Genomic DNA, 22,592 nt, shown 5'->3' with positions numbered 1-22,592 from the left:
AGATCAAAAGTGAGTCGTATGATAGACAATGATAAGTTATTAAACACATGCAGTCCCTTATATGTCGGAGACATGTAAAGTCAATTAGGAGATTTTGGAAAGGCGACACAAAGCTAATTAGGAGTCCATCAACCTTGAAAATGTGTAGGAGTGAGCAATATGCAGAATATATGTGGTTTGCATAAGGACGTAGTATGTAGATAGGATGTCAATTGCTTGCCAAGACATTGCACAGATGGGAAAGGATGAGATTCTCTCTTTGTACAACATATTTAGACTCAATTGCATTTACAGGTCAGAACAATGAGCTTGCATGAGCAGCGATGCCTGGGGAAGACAAAGCTTTTAATGGCTGTCTCTGCACTGTAGATCTATTACCTGTTTAGGTGCTTGAACAAGCTACAATTACCTAACTGTTTACTAACAAATTAACACCAAAGATCGCCTACTGAAAAAACAACAATGCAGTCAATGGGTTGGATAATTAAATAAAAGGCACTCTTTCTGAGGAAAAGTTATAGTTTGTTAAAGTTAGTGCTCTGGCCTATTTAGCTAATGTCTTTCTAATAAATTATGCAAGAGCAAGATATAAAAACAAGGTAGTAGGCTTAGTGCCGATTGGGCTCCTTAATAATTTCTGTTTTCTTTCTTAATGCATTTTTAAAACGATGGAAAGCGAAGGAAAGGTTTAACCTCCTGTCTCCCAAAGGGCACATAAAGACTCGAGTATGGCTTTGCCTTAGCTAATCATTGTAGCTGTAGTTTAATAAACCAGAATAAAGGCTTTAGACAACTTCTGAAATATATTTATTACATTGCTTTGTACTTATGGTGCAAAAACATTTATTTCATGGGTCTATGATAAAAAAAAAAAAAAATCTTGCTTAGTTTGGCCTCTACAGCCTTTCCAGCTTGCTGTATGAACTCTGTTTTCTTTGAGCAGGTAACACAGAGAGCAGAAAGTCCGCCTGACAGGCTTATCTTTCTCTGAATAGCAGCTAAAGGGTAGGGCATTTTACCGAGGATTATTTAAAAGTAATTTATAATACATTCAGGAATCAAATTAACAATATAAAAAACCTTTTGCAAAGCCCTAAAAGTGAAAATGTTGCAAATCTGCACCTGATAGTCCAGAAATACTGATGGTATTATCAGCATAGATCTGGGGAATTGTCTGCTGTCAAACCAATGATATGTTTCATATTCTTCTTATGTATCTTCAGTCAGTTCATAAATGATTATAGTTTTATTTTTGGAATTGCTCCATTTATAAGCATCAGAGTTCTATAGCAAGGCAGGAACAAATACAACTGTAACCTGCTGTCTATTAAAAGGATTGTCCAGCAGAATAAATGTTTTTAAAGGGGCATACAAACAAGGGTTCCTTCCTGATGCCCCCCTGCTGCTGCTGCTGCTACTCCTCAGTTCCTTGCTGATCTCTACTTCCTGGCCCGGTCTGGTCACACAGGAAATGCCTGCTGGGCTGATTTCTTACTAGGCAGTTATTGCTGCAGCCAGTGGAGTGAGGCCGAGCACAGCAGAGGATCAGTGGAGAACCTAATGTTTCTTTGTTTTAAAGCCAGTCTATCCCTTTTCAAAATGAACTGTTTAAAATCACTGTATTGTAATTTGTGGAGATAGAGGTGTAGCTTGAATCTCCTGGGTCCAATGCAAAATTTGTAACAGGCCACTCATCTACCATTTAAACAGTAATTCTGGCATCTTTTTATATGACAAAGACGATTTAGTGCTTCCAGGCACCAGGGTCTGGATGAGACAGCTACCTCTTTATCACCTGTAGCTATATACCTGAGTGAGCAACTACCTCCATTATCCCCATTATAGCAGACAACGCTGTTAATATGGAATCAGGGCTCACTACCTATATTGTCTAACTTTCCTCTTCCATATTCCTTTGAGGACATGCTAGACATACATTATTATTCATTGTATAAAACAGAGCATTTCTAGTTTAACTATTGTAGCGGTCTGAAGTTCACCACATAAAGCAATGTGGCTCAGAAGGGACGATATAGCATAAGTGAATAAAGGAGCTGCTATGGTGGAAGAATAATATTATCTAGGTCTGATGTGGGCTTATCATAGCTTTTTAAATCATGGTGTGACACATATATTGAACTCGCTTATCTCCGTCCCCTGCATTTGTCTGACAGTAACATTGAAATGTCATCTTACTATGGCTGTAGCTTTTAGGTAGGGATGAATGTAAGATCAAATACTGAAGTATAATCTCCTTTGTCCTTTGGGATAGGATATCATGGATAGGTGTAAAACTCTGTGGAAAGCGTTATCTTTTAGGTATATAATTTCTTTCATACAGTACATAAAATTGCACGAAAACTACATTTTAAATGGTCTTGTAAGGATACCATTAGCAACCACAGGTACATTTATATTATAGGTTTCCTTTTGGTATCAGTTGACCACTGTCACCATGACAGAGCTGTTGACTTCTTAAAAAATGGGAGAATGGGAAGTAATCTATAAAGTATATGTGCACTTTCTGGGTGACTTTCATGATAAGTTGTGTGTGTACATAAGGTATAGCAGTGTTTCTTTCCCCTCTAGTTTCTCTAATTGACAGTTTTCTGTGAATTCAGCTTTCACTGTCCATCCTCCTTTCTTTCATCATAGACCTTTAAGGGCAGCATGTAACTGATCACTCAGCAAGTGCATACAGTAAAAATTTAAGGAATGCAAAACAATATAATATTTTCATGTATGAAACTTTTCATTGTCCAAGAATTGTAATGGGTTTGTATAACCAATGAGAATGAAATATTTTTTTGTAAAAATCCATCTCCTTTCCCGTCATCCCTCCTTTGATGAACTTGACAGTCATATGTCTTTTCTCACACACTCAGTTTGGTGTTTTTTGTTTTTATATTTCACAAAGAGAGAGAATTAATTACATAAAAAAATAAATTACCTGTTTAGGAGTTTGCTTAAAAAAAGACAAAAAAAAAAATATCTGTAGTAATTACCTTTTTCCAGATAGACTTCATTGCCACGTTGGGCTCCACATTTACCACCACAGCTTTATATACACATTAGAAATTGTTAAGGCATTGCTGCAATCATTCCTGTAAGATTGTGTTACAGTTAGTATTCTTTTCTATAGTTGCCTACTAGCATAAGCGGTGTGGGCTCATCATACCATCTCATGCTGTTTTGCTAAGAAACTGCAGCAGCATCTCCCTCCTCCCTGTCATCCAACTGAGAAGGAAACTAAACACTGACAGATCAACGGCAGGTGGGAAAATGGAACTACAAGCTATTTTATGTATTCACATGGGTTACTGATTTATGAAACAATATATAAATACATATGCTTTACACTTGATTTTACTATAGAGTTATATAGCAAAAAAATGATAACAGCTTAGCTAAGTCTAGTACTGGTATTATGGACCATACTGTCTATTTGATATGAGAATTCTTGGAATCTGTGATACAAATGCAGCAGAGTATCAGATGAATGCCAACCCCCAGCCATAACTCCAGTGTGCAGACAGGGTTAGATAACTACGTACTTCAGGATCTCTAATTACACTATTAGCACATAGACTTCTGCAGTGGAAGTTAAGGAGTTCTGCTCATCTCCAGACACGTAGATGTAATTAGGAATCAGTGCTGAGGTCTGCAATCATCTCAGAGATTTATTCAGTTGCATAGAAATATACATTTTCTAAGTAGATTACATAGCACGTCATACAATAAAAAGAACTTTGTTATTTAACTCATTGAGTGCTATGAAAATAGTCAATGTTCATTCACACAATGAAATTCCTTAAGCTTCATGACATAAACACTATGCTATCACACTTTCAATAATTGACATGCTTTATGGGATTAATTCAGCTCCCCTGCCACCATATGACATTCATAATCTAAATCTTTAATAGCGCGCTTCTGCTGCTGAACCACTCAGAGGGGCTTTTGCTAAATGGATTTCTTCATTATACAATCTTTTAAGTTTGTATTGTACATACATTCATGAAATCAATGGTTGGAGTTATTTTTAGTCTTTGTGTAGAGTAGAAAAAAAGGTGGTTTTCAATTCAACTGAAATATTACATATCTTAAACCTCTTTAACCTTTTCCCAGCATGCCTCAACATTTATTGCCTTAACTATTGGGACATCAATTTTTTATAAAGGTCTTTGCAACACAGCAGAAGGCTTCTTCAGCTGGCTGGGGCCACATTTGGTAACTGACCTGACCTACATAATTTCCTACTACTATTTAAAGAGGTTTTTCAAAACAAGTATAAAGGGTCTATCCATAGGAATGGGACCGATTGGGATTTAGAGGATGAGAGCTGCAGTACTAGATACAGCCACTAAAAACACATGGCGCTGTAAGTGGCAAACAATGAAGAGGCTGTGGCCCTTATAAAAGTTCTCCATGTTTTTTCATTAGCTGATGGTCAGGAGTGCCCAAAACCAGCCTATATAAATATTACATTTTACAGCACAAGAAAGGAGGATTTAAAATAGCAGCTTGGTTATAACTACATAAAGATCTAACACTATGCAACAGGGTGATAATTATCCAACAACTAAGGTTTGTTTCACACACAGATTTATAGCCCGAGTAAGGCCTTGTGCACAAGGATGTATCACAGCTCTGTACAACCTCTATGTTGCCTATAGAACTGTATGGCTCATTGGAACACTGTGTTCCACCAGTCTCCTGCACACTGCTCTGCCATGTGCATAATGCTTATTTTTGCTTCTTGTTAGTATATGTTTCCTACAGAAAAAGAAGAAAAATATTTTTTTATTCTATCACAAGACAGTGTTTAGTACAGATAGCGGGAGAAATTATTCTTGTCGTTTCATGTTTTTTTTTTAAAGTTGACAGGCAGTTAGGGCTACCTCTATGGCTGTATGGCCCATCTATTTGGCATTCCCTCTCACAGGAAAACAGGAAGGGGGGGGGGGCACGTACTCACTACTCGTCCCTACACATGATAAGGGCCAATGAGCTGCATGCCAACCTGTATTGCTTTTTTAGTGCAGAGAGGACAACAATACAGTGTGGATTTAATAATAATAGTAACGCCACCATCACCAATGCCTCATCTAAGCCACACACCCACCATGATATGCCCCGCCCCTGCCAGTACTAGTCACCAGCTGTTGGTTAGCCCTGCCCCCACAATACACCTTGCCACCTACCAGTTAGTCCCACCACTCCCCAATACAAGTTTCTCACACACATACACATACCCCCTGACCTGTTTCTTCTGGTCTGTGGAAGCACTTCTGCTCTGGCACGTGCAGTTCACAGACTGGGAGATAGATGCGTGCTGGGCACGGCTGTCAATCTAATGACTGCTTTGCTCGGGGCGCGTGGATTGTGCCGGGACTTCCTGTTGCTTTTTTTTCTAATGAAGAAATAGTCAAGAGTTCAGCCGGTATAACAGTGAATGAGAAATAATTCAAACAGCGTCTCCTGTGTTAGAAAGTATTATGGCGAAAATATTTAATTAAAGTATATTACAAGATTATCAGTAAGCCCAGGATCTGTTGTTTACACAAAAAACGATTTGCTAATATTTTAATTGCAAAACGGCCATTTGCGAATAAAATCATTCGCAAATGGGCACTTTCTGCCAAAAAAACTAATTTTGCCGCTTGATACATGTCCCCCTATGTGTTGTGCAGTCAAAGGCCCCTCTGGAAGAATTTATTACTCCAGCGCATGCCTGAACGGACAGCACTGGCAGGGTTTTTACAGCATGTCCTGTCACCAGCACAAAATTATAGGTGCATGTTAAACATTTATAGCTATCAACATTAAGACCAGGTGAAGGGCATAAGATTTATTTAGTAGTTGCAATGACACCTCTCAAGTGGTGTGATACAGTAGTAAACAAGTAAACAGTCAGATCTTGATAAATTGAGGAGCAAGGAAAATTATTAAGCATACAGATCTAAGTGACCTTGACAAAAGGTCAAAATGTGATGGCCAAATGACTAGGGTAAAGCATCTCCTAAAGTGGTCCAAGAAGGCACAACCAGTGAAATATGGATTTATGATGACCACGGCTCATTAAATAAGGTACTATAGCACAAATTGCAGGAAAAGTTAATTCTGACTATGATAGAACGGTGTCAAAACACAAAGTGCCCTACAGATTACTGCGTATAAGGCTGCATAGGTGCAAAGCATTCTGAATGCAAGAGTAATCATAAAAAAGCTTGAGGTCAGGGTCAACTTTAGAAGTCATGTAGAGTAGTGATACACACACAGGAACCAGGTAATTTAAAGGGGGTTGGCTACTGTAAGGAAAACCAAGTGATAAAGTATTGTGAGTGTCTGCGTCTTAGGGCACAGTGTATTCCTATGGAGAATGCATAGTGATGTGTATGTCACATGCTCATCTGTGTGAAGCCATCTTATGAATGGAAACTGCACTGACACGATGGGGCGACGGCACATTAAAAATTAAGTAGTAATAGCAACTCACATTACTTCACCATTTACAGGAATGTCTTAGTTGTCACATGAAAACCAAGCTACAGCCTCCTTTAAATAGGCCACAAAGGCCTGGCATAATATTTTGGCACTAGATGTCTTGACAGCCAAATGTCACAATGCAGGCACAGAAGGAGAGCACCGTGAGATCTATCAGGGGCATCCTACTGCCCAGCAACCAGACATGGCTGTTGGCAGGAAACAAGATCACCAGGGACTAACCATAGGTACCATATAGAAGACAAAATTTTAACCCAGATCAATTGGTCTCTATTCTTTTAGCACTATGGATGTGAACTGCTTTAAGTGGTTGTCCAGCGAAAATATTTTTCTTTCAAATCAACTGGTGTGAGAAAGTTATATAGATTTGTAATTTACTTCTATTAAAAAATCTCAAGTCTTCCCCTACTTATTAGCTCTTGAATGTCTTGCAGGAAATGTTGTTTTTTCTTTCAGTCTGACACAGTGCTCTCTGCTGACATCTTTTGCCGAGACAGGAACTGTCCAGAGCAGGAGAGGTTTTCTATGGGGATTCAAAGAAAACCGCGACAGAGATGTCAGTAGAGAGCACTGTGTCAGACTGAAAATAAAACATTTCCTGCAGGACATACAGCAGCTAATAAGTAGGGGAAGACTTGAGATTTTTTAATAGAAGTAAATTACAAATCTATATAACTTTCTCACACCAGTTGATTTGAAAGAAAAAGATTTTCGCTGGATAACCTCTTTAACTTTATTCAAAAATGTTCAGGTCTCTAACATCAGACATAGTGTATGTTTAATATAGTATATGTTATCAAGTGCTGCAGGCTGAACTGTTGCCCAGTATGCACAACCTGTTTACCAACCAGTGTTCCCCAACAGGGTGCTTACATGCAGTGGCGGTCTTTGGCACCAAGCACCCTAAGCGATCGCTTGGGGCCCCCAACATCCAGGGGGGCCCCCACGCCCCACTCTTGTGCTCAAGACTGCTGGACAGGGCTGCTGCCCCGCTCGCTGCTGCCATCTGAACTGTAACTATGAGCACTCGTAATGAGCACTCATAGTTACATGCAGCAGCACTGACAGGGCGGGAGACATTGGCCCCCTTCCTGTCAGTCACTCTTGTGGCCGCAGGAAGGGTTTTCCCTGTAGTCACAAGTGGCAGCTTTGTCCTTGTGGTGCCGGTGCTCCAGTGATATCACTGGAGCATCGGCGCCAGGACAAGGGGAGTGCGGTCTCTTGTGATCGCAGGGAGAACCCTTCCTGCGGCCACAAGAGTGAAGAGAAGAGGAGACGCCCGTACCCAGGTGAGTATAAGAGTTTGTTTTATTGTGTTATATACTATATGGGACGGGGAGCACACAGGGGTCTGTTTAACTGGGGGAGCGCACATCGGGGTCTATATAAATGGGGGGAGCACACAGGGGGGCTATATAACAGGGGGAGCACACAGGGGGGCTATAGACTACTGGGGCTTCACAGAGGGGTCTATATACTACTAGGGGCAGCACACAGGGGGTCTAATACTACTTGGGGCAGGAGAATGGGGTCTATATACAAGTTGGAGAGCACACAGGAGGTCTATATCCAAGTGATGAAGCACACAGGGGGGCTATATACTACTGGGGGAGCACATATGGGTCTATATACTACTGGTGGGGCACACAGGGGGTCTATATACTACTGGGGGAACATACAGGGGGTCTATATACTACTTGTGAGGCACACAGGTGGTCTATATATAACTGGGGGAGCACACAGGGGTCTGTATACTACTGGGGCAGCACACAAGGGGTCTATATAATACTGGTGGGGCACACAGGGGGTCTATATACTCCTAGGGGAACCACACAGGGGGTTTATATACCACTGAAGGAGCACACAGGGGTCTATATGCAAGTGGGGAGCACACAGGAGGTCTATATCCAAGTGGGGGAGCACACAGGGTGGCTAAATACCCCTCAGGGAGCACACAGGGGGGCTATATATTAGTGGGGGAGCACACAGGGTGTATATACAACTGGGGGCAGCACACAGGGGGTCTATATACAACTGGGGCAGCACATAGGAGGTCTATATACTTCTGGGGGAGCACACGGGGGGGCTATATATAACTGGGGGAACACACAGGGGTCTATATACTACTGGGGGAAGCAAACAAGAAGTATATACTACTGGGGGCAGAAAAGAAAAATATCCAGCAGCACAGGTATACAAAGATGAGACTTAGTGAGCATTAAATATGCAGTAGGTGCACGCCTCAGCTTACCGGACCAGGGTAAGTGACAATACCCAAGACAAAATATGCAGGAGACAGCACCTCAAAAAAAGTGAGGAGTTTATTCACACCAATGCAACGTTTCGGCAAATTTACAGCCTTTCTCAAACAGTGACGTGAGGTCACTACTTGAAAAAGGATGTAAATTTGCCGAAACGTTGCATTGGTGTGAATAAACTCCTCACTTTTTTTGTGGTGCTGTCTCCTGCATATTTTGTCTTTACTACTGGGGGCAGGACACAAGGGATATAAACTATTGGGGGCAGCACACAAGGAGTATATATTACTGGCGGTAGCGCACAAGGGGTGTATACTACTGGGGGCAACACACAGCGGTCTATTGTTTTGGAACGCGTGTCGAGGGGGGGGGCCCAGACATAACTTCGCTTGGGGCCCCAGAAATGCCAAGACCGCCCCTGCTTACATGCTAAGGCTGGTTTCCTACATGGCAATTAAAAAAAAAAAAAAAAAACTCCCACTGCAATTTTTGTGCCAAAGCCAGAAGTGGATTCAAATCGGATGGGAAATATACAGGGAGGACTTGTACTTCTGTTTTCTGTTGCATCCTCTTCTGGATTTGGCACAAAAATGTCCATGGCAGTTTTACAAAAAAAAACTACCATGTGTGAAACCAGCCTAAGGAATATAGTACAGAGCACCTGACAGAGATACCTGACATTCTTCACCATCACATATCACTATAAAAAGATGCTGGCTGGCAGGGGCTGATCATTCATATGACACTTGTGCCTCGCACCATTTCCTCAGTGAAGTTACTCTATTTAACTAGTGCAATTGTATTGATATATGGTCCCAATAGACTCCAGGCACTGCAGTAATTGTATATTCTCATGACTCCTATTACAGATTACTTTTTTCAATCTAATTGCCTATTTGTCTATTCTTTATTTTATAATTCCATAATTATGCAAATCAATCATTTACATGACAGATCCCACAGATTTACATATATCATATATAATCTCTTCATTTGCCCCTTTTCTCCCATTGTACTGTATTCTAATTGCTAAGTCTTCTAAGTCAGGATTTATAGTCACATCCGTATATCCTAGGTGTCACACTGGAGAATGTCTTGACATTCCTTTTACTTCTTGCAATAAAGCAATTAGCACTTTATTCCAGCAGAGAGATACTAGTAAACCGAGCCGAAAATATTCCTGACGTACAGCAAAAGCCTGCAAGCTATTGTGCAAAACAGTAAAGGACCTAGAAATCATAGATACATTTAATGACTTCATAACTATGGCCAGAAACTGGAATTGGTTTGCTGTCGGGGAATTATACCCTACAGAGCCATAGAAAATGTTGGTAGGGTGGGGGGGAGCAATGTCTATGCTATAGTCTGTTGTGTTCCTGGCAACCACTTATTAAGATAAGGCCGGCAAGCAGAGAGGAACATTATGTGTCTGTTGAACCAAAGCAGAGAAATGGAAATTGAATTCTTATTTTTGGCAGGCACACATACTATCCTCTGTGTAATTAATAACTTCGGCTGGCGGTGTCAGAAACATGAACTTTCTATGATAGATCACTTTATACCTTGTGTATGTTTAGCATTAATAGTATAATAATAAAACTATTACACTGTATTTAATGAAGAGGATGACTGCTTGGTATTCTGCCATCACTTACAGCATTTTACAGAGATTAGAGCACACTGCACACGGCATCCAAAAATGGGTTATCCAGCTTTACTAAAATACATGACCTATTCTCAGTACAGGCCATTAATATTAAATCAACTGGAGGTCCGACTCCGTCCAGCAGCGCTTGTGCATTACATTGTATCATCACTGCTAATAATACAGCAACATAGTCTGCAGGGTTCATTCAAGCACTGTGGCCCCTTAATAAATCACATTGGTGGGCATATCAAAAGGTAGCATGACCTTAGGGCTAGGCCATCTATTTTATAATGCTGGATAAACCTATTAACCCCTACCTGTACATACATGTAAGAATTTGTGGAATTGTTTCCACAAATGGGCATACAGTAACACTCATTCTAAGCCTGATAGTTAACCCTTTAGATGCTGCAGTGAGCTATGGTAGCAATGTCAACATAATAGACAATGACACCAATTGTCAACTTGTCTTGCAAAAATAGTCTAGTACCTTAAGGCCTCTGTAAACTTGAATGTGACCTGCAAAAACATTCTTAATGAAAGAAAGCCCTAAAATTCACTAGGATCTCCTTTATGTAAAGTTTCTGTGTGAATCACATAGTACTTAACCCCTTAACCCTTAGGGGACACAGCCAGTTTTCATTTTTGCGTTTTCGTTTTTCCCTCGTCGTGTATATAAGGCCATAGCGCCTGCATTTTTCCACCTAGAGACCCAAATGAGCCCTTATTTTTTGCGCAACTAATTGTACTTTGCTATGGCAGATGTAATGTTTGCCTAAAATGTGCCGGGAAACCAGAAAAAAATTATGTGTGTGGTGAAATTGAAAAAAAAAAAGTTTTTTTTTTTATTTGGAGGGGGTTTGTTTTTACTCCGTTTGCCCTAGGGTAAAACTGACTTGTTATATATGTTCGTTAAGTTGTTATGATTACAACGATATGTAACATGTATAACTTTTATTTGATTTGGTGGCTTGTAAAAAATTAAAACCTTTTAAAGAAAATATATGTTCCTTAAAATCGCTCCATTCCCAGGCTTATAGCGCTTTTATCCTTTGGTCTATGGGTCTGTGTGAGGTGTCATTTTTTGCGCCATGATGTGATCTTTCTATCGCTACCTTGATTGTGCATATGCGACTTTTTGATCACTTTTTATTACAATTATTCTGGATTTGAAGCGACCAAAAATGCGCAATTTTGCACTTTGGGATTTTTTTGCACTGACGCCGTTTACCGTGTGAGATCAGGAATGTGATTAATAAATAGTTCGGGCGATTACGCACGCGGCGATAGCAAACATGTTTGTTTATTTATTTATTTTTATTTATAAAATGGGGAAAGGGGGGGTGATTCAGACTTTTATTAGGGGAGGGGATTTTGTGTTATTAAAAATACATTTTTCTTTTACTTTACACATATACTAGAAGCCCCCCTGGGGGACTTCTAGTATATGCACTCTGATCTCTCATAGAGATCCATGCAGTATAGTTATACTGCATGAATCCATGAGATCGGTGCAGCAGCCAAAAGCAATAGAATGCCGGGCCGGGATCAGCGCCATTACGGCGCAGACCCCGGCCCGGAATGGATGCGGGGATCGCCTCCCCCCCCCCCCCCCCCCCCCCCGCAATCGCGCCACCAGGGATGGAGATGAGCAAGTACAGTGGTACCTCGGTTTTCGAACATAATTGGTTCTGGAAGGCTGTTCCATAACCGAGCAGTCGAAAACCGAGCTGTAAGTTCCCATAGGGAACAATGTAAATGTGATTAATTGGTTTTTACACTCCGTGGGTCAGGTGCAGAGCACCCGGCCCACAGAGTGCAAAAACACTCCACATCCCCCGCAACAGTGAGAGGCGGGAGCGGGCGGCTATTTAAACTTGCCGCCGTGCTCCTGCTCCAATCAGCTGCGGGGGACACCCTGTAAAGAAGTGGAGAATCCCATCATAATGAGGGATTCCCCACTTCTTTACAGGGTGTCCCCGGCAGCTGAGAGGAGCAGCAGCACGGCGGCAAGTTTAAATAGCCGCCCGCTCCTGCCTCTCACTGCGGGGACAGGCTGTAAAGAAGCCGTCTCCCAGCGCTGTCCTCCTGTCTCTCCCCACCAGCCCCTCCGCCCCCCCCCCCCCCCGCCGGCCCGGAGCGCTGTACACCCCTATAGACTGCGGCGCGCCCGTGCTGTTGCGCCCGCAGCCCGGCTCACCAGCTTCTTGCTCCCGCTGCTCCCCGCTGCCTCTGCAGGGTAAGAGAGAGTCTGCAGAGGCAGCGGGGAGCAGCGGGAGCAAGAAACTGGTGAGCGGGGCTGCGGGCGCAACAGCACGGGCGCGCCGCAGTCTATAGGGGTGTACAGCGCTCCGGGCCGGCGGGGGGGGGGGGGGGCGGAGGGGCTGGTGGGGAGAAAAGGGAGGACAGCGCTGGGAGACGGCTTCTTTACAGCCTGTCCCCGCAGTGAGAGGCAGGAGCGGGCGGCTATTTAAACTTGCCGCCGTGCTCCTGCTCCTCTCAGCTGCGGGGGACACCCTGTAAAGAAGTGGGGATTCCCTCATTATGATGGGATTCCCCACTTCTTTACAGGGTGTCCCCTGCAGCTGAGAGGAGCAGGAGCACGGCGGCAAGTTTAAATAGCCGCCCGCTCCTGCCTCTCAGTGTTCCGAACACCTCTAACTGTCAGCTGAACATCAGTTCAGCTGACAGTTATCCCCCTGGTTTTGTTCGGATACCGAGCAATGTTCGGATACCGAGCAAAACTTCAGGGGGAAATTTAGTTCGAAAACCGAATTGTTCGAACTCCGAGGTGTTCGGAAACCGAGGTTTTACTGTATTTAGAAGCAGCTGTCAACTTTGACAGCTGCTTCTAAGTACTTAATTCGCGGGCACGGCGATCGGACCGCGCCTGCTAATAGCCGCGATCCCAGGCTACATGCGGCACCCGGGATCGCGGCAGTTCAGAGGGGGGTCGCCGCGCGAGCCCCCTCTGAACTCCCATAGCGGCACTAGGACGTTCAGTAACGTCCTGGTGCAGCTATGGTTTAAAGTGTCACTGTTGTTAAAATTTTTATTGCAGAAATCAATCTTACAGGCAATTTTAAGAAACTTTATAATTGGTTTTATTAGTTGAAAAATTAATTTTTATCATGAAAAAGCAGTTTGAAGCTCTCCCCCCTGTCTTTATGGTTTTCCTATGGAGAGAGAAAGAAGAGGCAGCAAAACAGGACAACAAAGAGTTAATTTACATTGACATCACGGGCTCTCTCCTCTCCAGTCACCACTGACCTCTGAATAGGTCTCTGAATAGCTCCCCTGCTGAGTTATCCTTTGTTCTCCGCTCTCTTTTGCCCCTAATCTCGCAGACTGATCCGACTGATGAAAAAACTGTCGAGATTTCCTCCTTGTGCTTAAAAGGCCATGGCAATTTTTCACCTAGAAACCCACATGAGCCCTTATTTTTTTGCACCACTAATTGTACTTTGCAATGACAGGCTGAATTTTTCATAAAGTACACAGCAAAACCAAGAAAAAAATAAATGTGTGGTAAAATTAAAAAAACAACAACGCATTTTGTTTATTTGGGGGGGGATTTGTTTTTACGTCATTCGCCCTGGGGTAAAACTGACTTGTTATATATGTCAATCAAGTCGTTACGATTACTATGATATATAACATGTATAACTTTTCTTGTATCTGATGGCCTGTAAAAAATTCAAACCATTGTTAACAAAAAAATGTTCCTTAAAATCTCTTCATTCCCAGGCTTATAGCGCTTTTATCCTTTGGTCTATGGGCCTGTGTCAGGTGTCATTTTTTGCGCCATGATGTGTTCTTTCTATTGGTACCTTGATTGCACATATGTGACTTTTTGATCGTTTTTTATTACAATTTTTCTGGATTTGATGCGACCAAAAATGCACAATTTTGCACTTTTGGATTTTTTTTTACGCTTACGCCGTTTACAGCGCAAGATCAGGAATGTGATTAATTAATAGTTTGGGCGATTACGTACGCGGCGATACCAAACATGTTTATTTATTTATTTTTATTTATAACATGGGAAAAGGGGGGTGATTCAAACTTTTTTTTAGGGGAGGGGGCTTTTTATTGATAATAACACTTTTTTTTTACACTCATACTAGAAGTCCCCCATGGGGGCTTCTAGTATAAGTACACTGATCTCTCATTGAGATCTATGCTGCATAGATATACAGCATAGATGCTGCAGCCGGAAGCAACCGAATGCCGAGGCGGGATCAGCGCCATTACGGCGCAGACCCCGGACGGAGTAAGATGTGTGGATCGATCCACCCCACTAGACACCAGGGATGGGCTGCAGAAGGTAATCTGCAAAATCTGCAATGTCAAAGTTGACAGCTGCATCTGATTACCTGATTAGCGGGTACGGCAATCGGACCATGACCGCTAATAGCCGTGGTCCCGGGCTACACACGGCACCCGGGACCGCGGTCGTTAAGGGGTTAAAGTGTCACTGGCATTATAACTTTCAAAATCTAAATCAACAGTAGATGTGATATTAATTTTTTTGTTGTTGTTATCATGCTGTAAAACAAAGCTGAACTTACCAGAAATCCAGGTCCAGTCTTCTGAAGGCAGATTTTCTAAACACAGGAATTCCGGCCAGAACACAGAGTCACAGCTCAGTGTGTCCATCAGTGACATGACTGCCTTCTCTCTGTGCACACTCAGATGGCCTGCGAAACTTGGGACTTCCTGTTTTTGACTCTTTCAGAAAAAAAGAGTCAGAAAACAGGAAGCGCCGTGTTGTCCATGATAACTATAATAAATATAAAAATAATTAATGTATATTGCAAACTTGCTTTATGTCACATCTACTTTTGGTTTAAATTTTGAAAGTTAAAACAACAGTGACACTTTCCATTCCTGAAAGGGTTAAAGGGCTTTTCCAAGTTATTTAAAATTTTTCAAATTCTTGTTAAAATAAAAAGAGAAGGGGGGCCTACATTTCAAAATGAAGGTAGGAGGTACTGATCAGCTAGGACCGAGTATTGTTGGGGTGGAAATGATGGGGATTGAGACAGGTGAGTATCACACAAATTCAGAAAAAGTGGTATGGAGACAGCACTTCCAAAAATAACATCACTGTAATCACACCAGTGCAACGTGTCAGCTACGTATGCAGCCTTTCTCAAGCCATTCTCTGGCAAGAGTTAATTCTTTCTGCACCTAGAAAAATTTGAGAATTCACTTACAAGATACTTTCAGATTCAGTCTCAAATGAAAACTGTCCTACAAGCCTGTATTACTGAAGTACATAACTACTTTACACCACCAAGGTACATAAAAAGTAATAGTCCAGCATCATTTCATTGGCGCTGTGGAATAAAAGCTTTTGAAGCTGCTTAAAAGTAATCTAATGGATGTCAAACTTTGGGTATATGTAGTCATCAGAGCAGTAAAATGGAAAGGAGGCACTTTTCCTCTTACAGTTTTGAATTAAAGAGTCATTCTAAAGATGACACGACAGCCTCATGCATACATGCCCAATGGAGGATACTCAAGGAAACTGATGTTTATTCAGCATTTTAAATTAATGCCAAGTCTTGGCAGCAGCTGAGCTGTGTTTAGAGTGCTGGCAATAAGTCTCCCTAAACAGAACCAAGCCATCCCTCACTCTCCAATATACAGGGACTGCAGCATTACCGCTTGCTGCACTCCGACTCTAGATACAGGGATTTTATGCAAGTGGCTAGTCATTAAATGATCCTGTGTTAGAGACTGGAGTACAGAGAGTACCTCATTTGTATAGCAGCAATCTTTGTCAGATTACTTCTGTAACAAAATATTACACATGCCTTTATAGGGCTGATGTCAGAACTAGAAATAACTGAATCAGTCAAAAAATGTTTCGCGGGATTTGTGAATATTCGCAAATCTCGTACAAACGAATCTCAACAAAGAAAATCAAACTATTGTAGCTACAACAGTGGGACTACTACAGAGTAATGTTTGCTCAACAGCTAGTGTCAAAAATTGGAAAATGTCAAATTTTTAATTAACCAGCCAATCATTCAATTTTCACTCTGGACAGCAGTGGTCAGCAGAGTAAAATCAATTTTCTTCCAGGACTGCAGTGGACATTGATAGACCAGTGACATCAAATCACTGGACAGCAAGGACAGCAGTGGATAGTGGTGGATCAGCGGTATATACAAGGGCAATGTCTTAGGGTGGTATTCCACTGGCCGATGGGGCCCGATAAACGAGCGCCGATCTACTAGATCGGCGCTCGTTTACTGGGCCTATTCCACGGCCCCGATTATCGTTAAACAAGGGCTGCAAGGACATCGTTACCGATGTCCTTGCAGCTCTTGCTTAACTAGTATACATACCTATTCATGGTGCAGGGCTCCTCTTCTCCTGCTTCTCCCAGGTCCCGCGCTCTCCTCCAGCTTCAGGGCGGCCTGTGTCAGCTGACAAGCCGCTCAGCCAATCACTGTCCGGGACCGCCGCGGCCTGTGATTGGCTGAGCGGCCTGTAAGCGGACACAGGTTGCCCTGAAGCTGGAGGAGCGTGTGGGACCCAGGAGAAGCAGGAGAAGAGGAGCTCTGCACCATGAATAGGTAATGTATATCGCCAGTCGCCGGACCGCGCACCGCTATTCCACGTAGCGGTACGCGGTCGGCGCCCGACAAATATAGGTCCGGACCTATATCAACAATCAGCCGATGACAACAAACATCGGCTGATCGTTGTCTCTAGTCCACAGAGCGATAATCGGCCGAATCGGGCCAATTCGGCCGATTATCGCTCCGTGGAATAGGGCCCTTAGTCCTAGAAAACCCTAAAACAGACATCTGGAAGTGGCAGCACCAGCAGTGGCACTTTTACAGACCCAGAGCGGCCTAGAACTGACACCTGAAGGCGTAAGCAGCAGCACTTGGACTCTCTTTGACTCTTCAGGGCCTAGAATAAACACCTGGAGGTGGCAGTGGCAGCACTCTGACTCTCTTTGACTCTGAGGGGCCTAGAACATAGACCTGGAGTTGTCAGCGGCAGCAGTGGCATTTTTATAGACCCAGAGAGGCCTAGAACAGACACCTGGAAGTGACAAAACTCGGACTATCTTGGTGAATATTTTATTGGGGACTTTAAAGGGAACCTGTCACCCCCCGTGCCGGGGTGACAGGCTTCCGACCCCCTGTTAGAGCCCCCTATACTCACCTAATCCCGCCGGGTCCCGCTTCTGGAGGTGGTCGGGTGACGGAGATCTCAGCCGCTGCAGCCCGGCGCGCGCGCTGAGAGACGAGTCCAACGCTCATAGAGAATGACGGAGCGCTGGACTCTCCTGTCATTCTCTATGGGTGTTGGACTCATCTCTCAGCGCGCGCGCCGGGCTGCAGTGGCTGAGATCTTCATCACCCGACCACCTCCAGAAGCGGGACCCGGCGGGATTAGGTGAGTATAGGGGGCTCTAACAGGGGGTCGGGAGCCTGTCACCCCGGCACAGGGGGTGACAGGTTCCCTTTAAGTCTTTCACATGGATGGAATGGTGCCGGTTCGGGGAAGCCATTGCAGCGGTCCGTTTTTTGAATCTCAGCCCGGTTTCTGTTTACGGCACTGTACTATTCACGGTTGCCGGCTGGGGTTCAAGCTCTGAATGCTCGCTGGCCCACCGCCAGTGGGAGGACCCCTCTATGATGCGGCTTCATTGATTCTAATGGAGCCACGTCGTCAAGGGGCGGGGCTTTTCTTACACCTCCAGTGCTTCACCCCCACCTAGTACCCGGGAACAGAATGCCACTGCGGGAACTGAGCCGTGGTTTAAAAAAAAAGGACTGCAGCTCTAGCTTCCCTGGGACAGCGCCATTCTATCCATATGAAACACTTAAAGCGAATGTACCTGATGGTACATTCACTTTAAATAGAGAATAGCACGTGCTGAGTGCTGAATGCTGGATGATTTTTCAATCGTTGGGGGTGGTGAAATCCAGTCCTATCAGAGCTGGATTTATCTTAAGGAATATAAGCTTCTCCACACTAAGGGCGGGTTCACACTACGGAATTCTCGTGGACAATGTCCGTGGAATTCCGTCAGCTGTCCGCCCACACGGGCACGCGCTTTTCCGCCGGCTCCATAGACACTATTCTATGGGCCGGCGTATTCCGCGATCTGCTGAAAGAAGTGACATGTCACTTCTTTCAGCGTATAGCGGAATACGCCGGCCCATAGAATGGTGTCTATGGGGCCGGCGGAAAGGCGCCCAGATGTGCGGGCGGACAGCTGACGGAATTCCGCGGACACTGTCCGCGAGAATTCCGTAGTGTGAACCCGCCCTAAGCCTGACAGCCTCGTCCTCCTGGGAGTATCAATGATCCCTGCCGCACTGAACACCATCTCTGATGCAAAGCTGCTGGCTGGACATGACAGCAGGGTGAGAGTGAACTCTGTCAGCTGCAGCCAGATGTCCAGCTTTTCTTTCCAGAATGATACTGGGGTTTAAGTATTTAGGAGCAAGGGTGATTCCAAGTACAACTTCACCTTGAACTTCGGCTGATGCCTGATGGACACTTCAGTGTGGGGCTGCCGGGGTTCTTTCTTTGGTGGCTTGAGAAGGTCACTCATCATTGACTGGAGGCTTAATTGGCTGCCGTGGTTACTGCGGTACCTCACACCTCCATTACCAGTTCCTCAGTACTTGTTGGCGTTGCAGGCCGGTGTTAGGCCTAAGCCTAATTACTGTGCAGTAGAGTTTGAGTCTGGCATCCCTGTCCGTCAGTGTTAAAAAAACTGGCATTTTCCAATGCAAACTAGGGTCAACCAGAAAGGCAAGCAAGTACCCATCCCTACTACAGATGTCCTTAACACGCAAGTTGCAGCACAAAGACTCCAACAAGAACATGGCCATATGGACAAGGTTCACTGAAAGCCTTTCCTTACCCATGTCCTCTGTGTAACCCATGGTGTGCTGGGGTCATCTTCTTTTGAAACAGATTCCTCCATCTGCTCTGGTGTTTCCAGGCCATAGAGGCTACCTGTTGGTGTTTGGAACATCTGGCCGTATACCTCCTTCTCCTCCTCTACCATTAATTCGTCCATCTCCGGGCTCAAATTGACATTATAGACGGTCGCACTGCTCTGAGTCCCCTTGGATGTCACTCCATGTCATGAAGTGGGGGCCACAGCCTGGATTCACTGGACACTTACCACTTTTCCCACACACTGGGATACCAATCGGTTAACCACCAACAGCCTGGTTTCATTGGACACTGACCACTTCTCCCAGGCACTAGGATACCAATGGTTTACCCATCCACTGGATGAAGGTGAGGGGGGGTGCTGATTTCACAGTGGGGCTTGCAGGTGATTAGATGGCTGCAAGGGATTGTGGATAATCCCTTGCTTCCACAAAGAGACATTACTATAACTAAATATGTTAGCCTACCACTGGGACCACCATGTTTAGCGAACTTGTTAACAAATCGCTTGGAATTCAAACAAATTAACAGTGAGAATCCAGCTTCGCTCATCTCTAGTCAGAACTGTTAATAACATACTGTACATGTAAAAAGAAAGGCCTATATATATATATATATATATATATATATATATATAAAGGAATTAAGGAAATCACACAATCCATAGACGTGGTAATGAGATGCAAATTATAAAAAAAAATGTAAGCAAAACATTAAAATATTTCAATTTATTCACATGCAGAAATACATGAACTTCCACTTCTTGGAAATGGAATCAGTGAGGGTATTACTGGTTGTTGTGGAGTGTACTTACCCGAAACTGCAACCTAATAACTACAACCCCTTCCATTCCCCAAACCGAGCCCCACCTTTACCTAAATGACCTCTCTTCCACTAACTACTGCTTTTCCTAAATAAGACACTGACACAGAATGTTGGACTAAATCAGCCACACCATTTTATTAACAAAAAAAATATTTATAAACAATGTACAAATTAATTTTACCCTGGGGGCAGTGTCTGGAGCTACAGGCTTCCAGTCGTTATTCTACCTAGTCAGCTTTATTTACTCCCAACTTCCCACCACCACTAACCTACCTACAGATGGCTAATAACCCAAACTAACCCTTTACCACCCAAACCATTCAGTCCCACAGGTAAGACTCCATCAATTAAAGAGGCGAATGTCCCTATGACCAACACCCAACCACAACTTTAACAGCAACTCCAAGGACCACACATTTATTCCCTCCTGCTATGACAAAGTAAAAACCCCAAGGGCCAGTGGGCCTTTCTCTTGGCGCCTGAAAGAACGGCCCAATATTTTTGCCTCCCCCGTATGCCAGCAGTTCACCTACACACATAGCAATCTGCTGGAGTGATAAACCAAGGTCTCTCATTTCATGAATTCTGCCCCTTTCTGTTTGTGACAACAGGAGGCACTGCAGAATCATACTGTACCAACTTTCTGAGGTTTCACGTGGCTGAAAAATTTGCATCCCCTCCACATGTCACAGATTGGAGCTCAGTGCTTAAAACTTTCATCATTTGCAGTACTTAGAGACACCTGCTACTTCCTCTATTTACATAAGGTTATAGCTTTTCTTTCTTGGTGTTGCAACTTCATAGTTAAAGAGGGTATATTGAGTTGATATTAAAGGGAACCAATCACTAGTATAACAAATGTAACACGGTTAGCAGTTCCTAATAGAGCTGCTAAAGAATTTTGTTACCATACTTGGTGTACTATTCTCCTAGGAGGTATATAGGAGGGGAAAAAAATTTCTGGCGTGCACTGCAGGGAGAGAAGCCATTACTAGTCCTCTGGGCCATAACTAGTCACGGCTCTCAGACTACTAGTCGCTGGTCAGTGTGCTCTGCAGTGATCGTTGAAAGGTAAAGAGGCCTGATAAAAACTCTTTGCCTGTCAATCATCCCTGCAGAGCATGCTGACAGGCAGAGGGCTGTGACTAGTTAAGGACTGGTTCCGCCCAAATGACTAGTTCCTGCCACCCTCCCTGCAGCGCACGTCAGAATAAAATAACGTTTTCTCCTGTATACCCCCTAGGAGGACGGCACACCAAGTATGGTAAGAGAACACTTTAGCAGCTCTATTAGGAGCTGTTAACAGCATTATATGTGTTATATTAGTGATTGGTTCAAAACTACTATCAGTTCTATGGAAGGAAAGAAATATATTATTATAGGAATCTTTTTGCAGCTAAACTAATACACTATGGGGGGCATTTATTAAGTCCGGCGTTTTTTACGGACTGCCTCTACATAAATCCCGTGCGCGCCGGAGCGCACCGCCGAAAACCTACGCCAGCTGAGGACTGGTGTAGGTTTTCGGCGTACATTTGGGCGGAACGGATGGTAAATCCTCAGTTCTGCCCACTACATGCCCCCTTTCCGCCCCTCTGGCGTACTCGGCGGAAAGTGCCGATTTGCGAATATTTTATTCGCAAATTGGCCATTTGCGAATAAAAAAAAATGCAAATCGGCACTTTCCGCCGAAAATCATCCGTTCGCCGGATGATACATGTGGCCCTATGTGTATATATATATATATATATATCACAAGCCTAAATGTATATAAAATGTAACATCACAGGACAGCATTGTCCTCTGCTGGGAAGAGCACTGCCATTAGAACAAACCCAGCATTCTGTCCCAGAAAGATATGCACATGAATTTTGTTTCTTTTTGCTGTTCAATCTCCCATTTAGATAGAGAAACCAGTCTGTTTCAAAGAGAATATATTACCCTGCCGATGCACCCATAACTCTTATCATGCCGTACAGGAGAACAGTTATGACAAAGGCTTTAAAGTGCGGCGTTCAGGGAGTCAAGATACATCCATACGCTGAGATGAAAAGGAATGACAGAAATTGGAATTATGTCAGAGTAAGACGATATCAAAGTCATACAGACAAATATTATTGAATTGTTCTCTACATGATTTAAGAATACATTATTTGGATTTGCTGTAATCTTCCTTTTGAGTCAACAAGTAACAAATATTCTTGTTTTATGCGCCACGGAAAAGACATCGTATAACAATATGCTTCTGTTACATGGCTGACAGTATTATTACATGTATCTATTTTCTAAATACAATTAGGTTCATATATTGATCTTGTTATAACAGATGGTGTTAATATTATGGGAAATATGACTTTTGGGTTTATTTCAGATGTGAATTTTGGAAACTTGTAGCAAAATTTGCACAT

General features: G+C 43.4%; 1 long non-coding RNA gene across 1 annotated transcript in view; it reads left to right on the top strand.

Moving 5' to 3' along the window:
- The window catches only part of LOC138795751 (uncharacterized), a 110,300-nt gene extending 88,143 nt beyond the window's left edge, over window positions 1–22,157 (top strand). Inside the window, exon 5 of the long non-coding RNA XR_011363669.1 lies at window positions 22,089–22,157. This is a non-coding gene — a long non-coding RNA (uncharacterized lncRNA). The remainder of the gene's footprint in view (window positions 1–22,088) is intronic.
- Window positions 22,158–22,592: the final 435 nt, after the last annotated feature.

Source organism: Dendropsophus ebraccatus, chromosome 6 (assembly GCF_027789765.1).
Source record: "Dendropsophus ebraccatus isolate aDenEbr1 chromosome 6, aDenEbr1.pat, whole genome shotgun sequence".
Lineage (NCBI taxonomy): Eukaryota > Metazoa > Chordata > Amphibia > Anura > Hylidae > Dendropsophus > Dendropsophus ebraccatus.
Note: the sequence above shows the minus strand (reverse complement) of the source record. Positions and strands in the feature narration are given on the sequence as shown.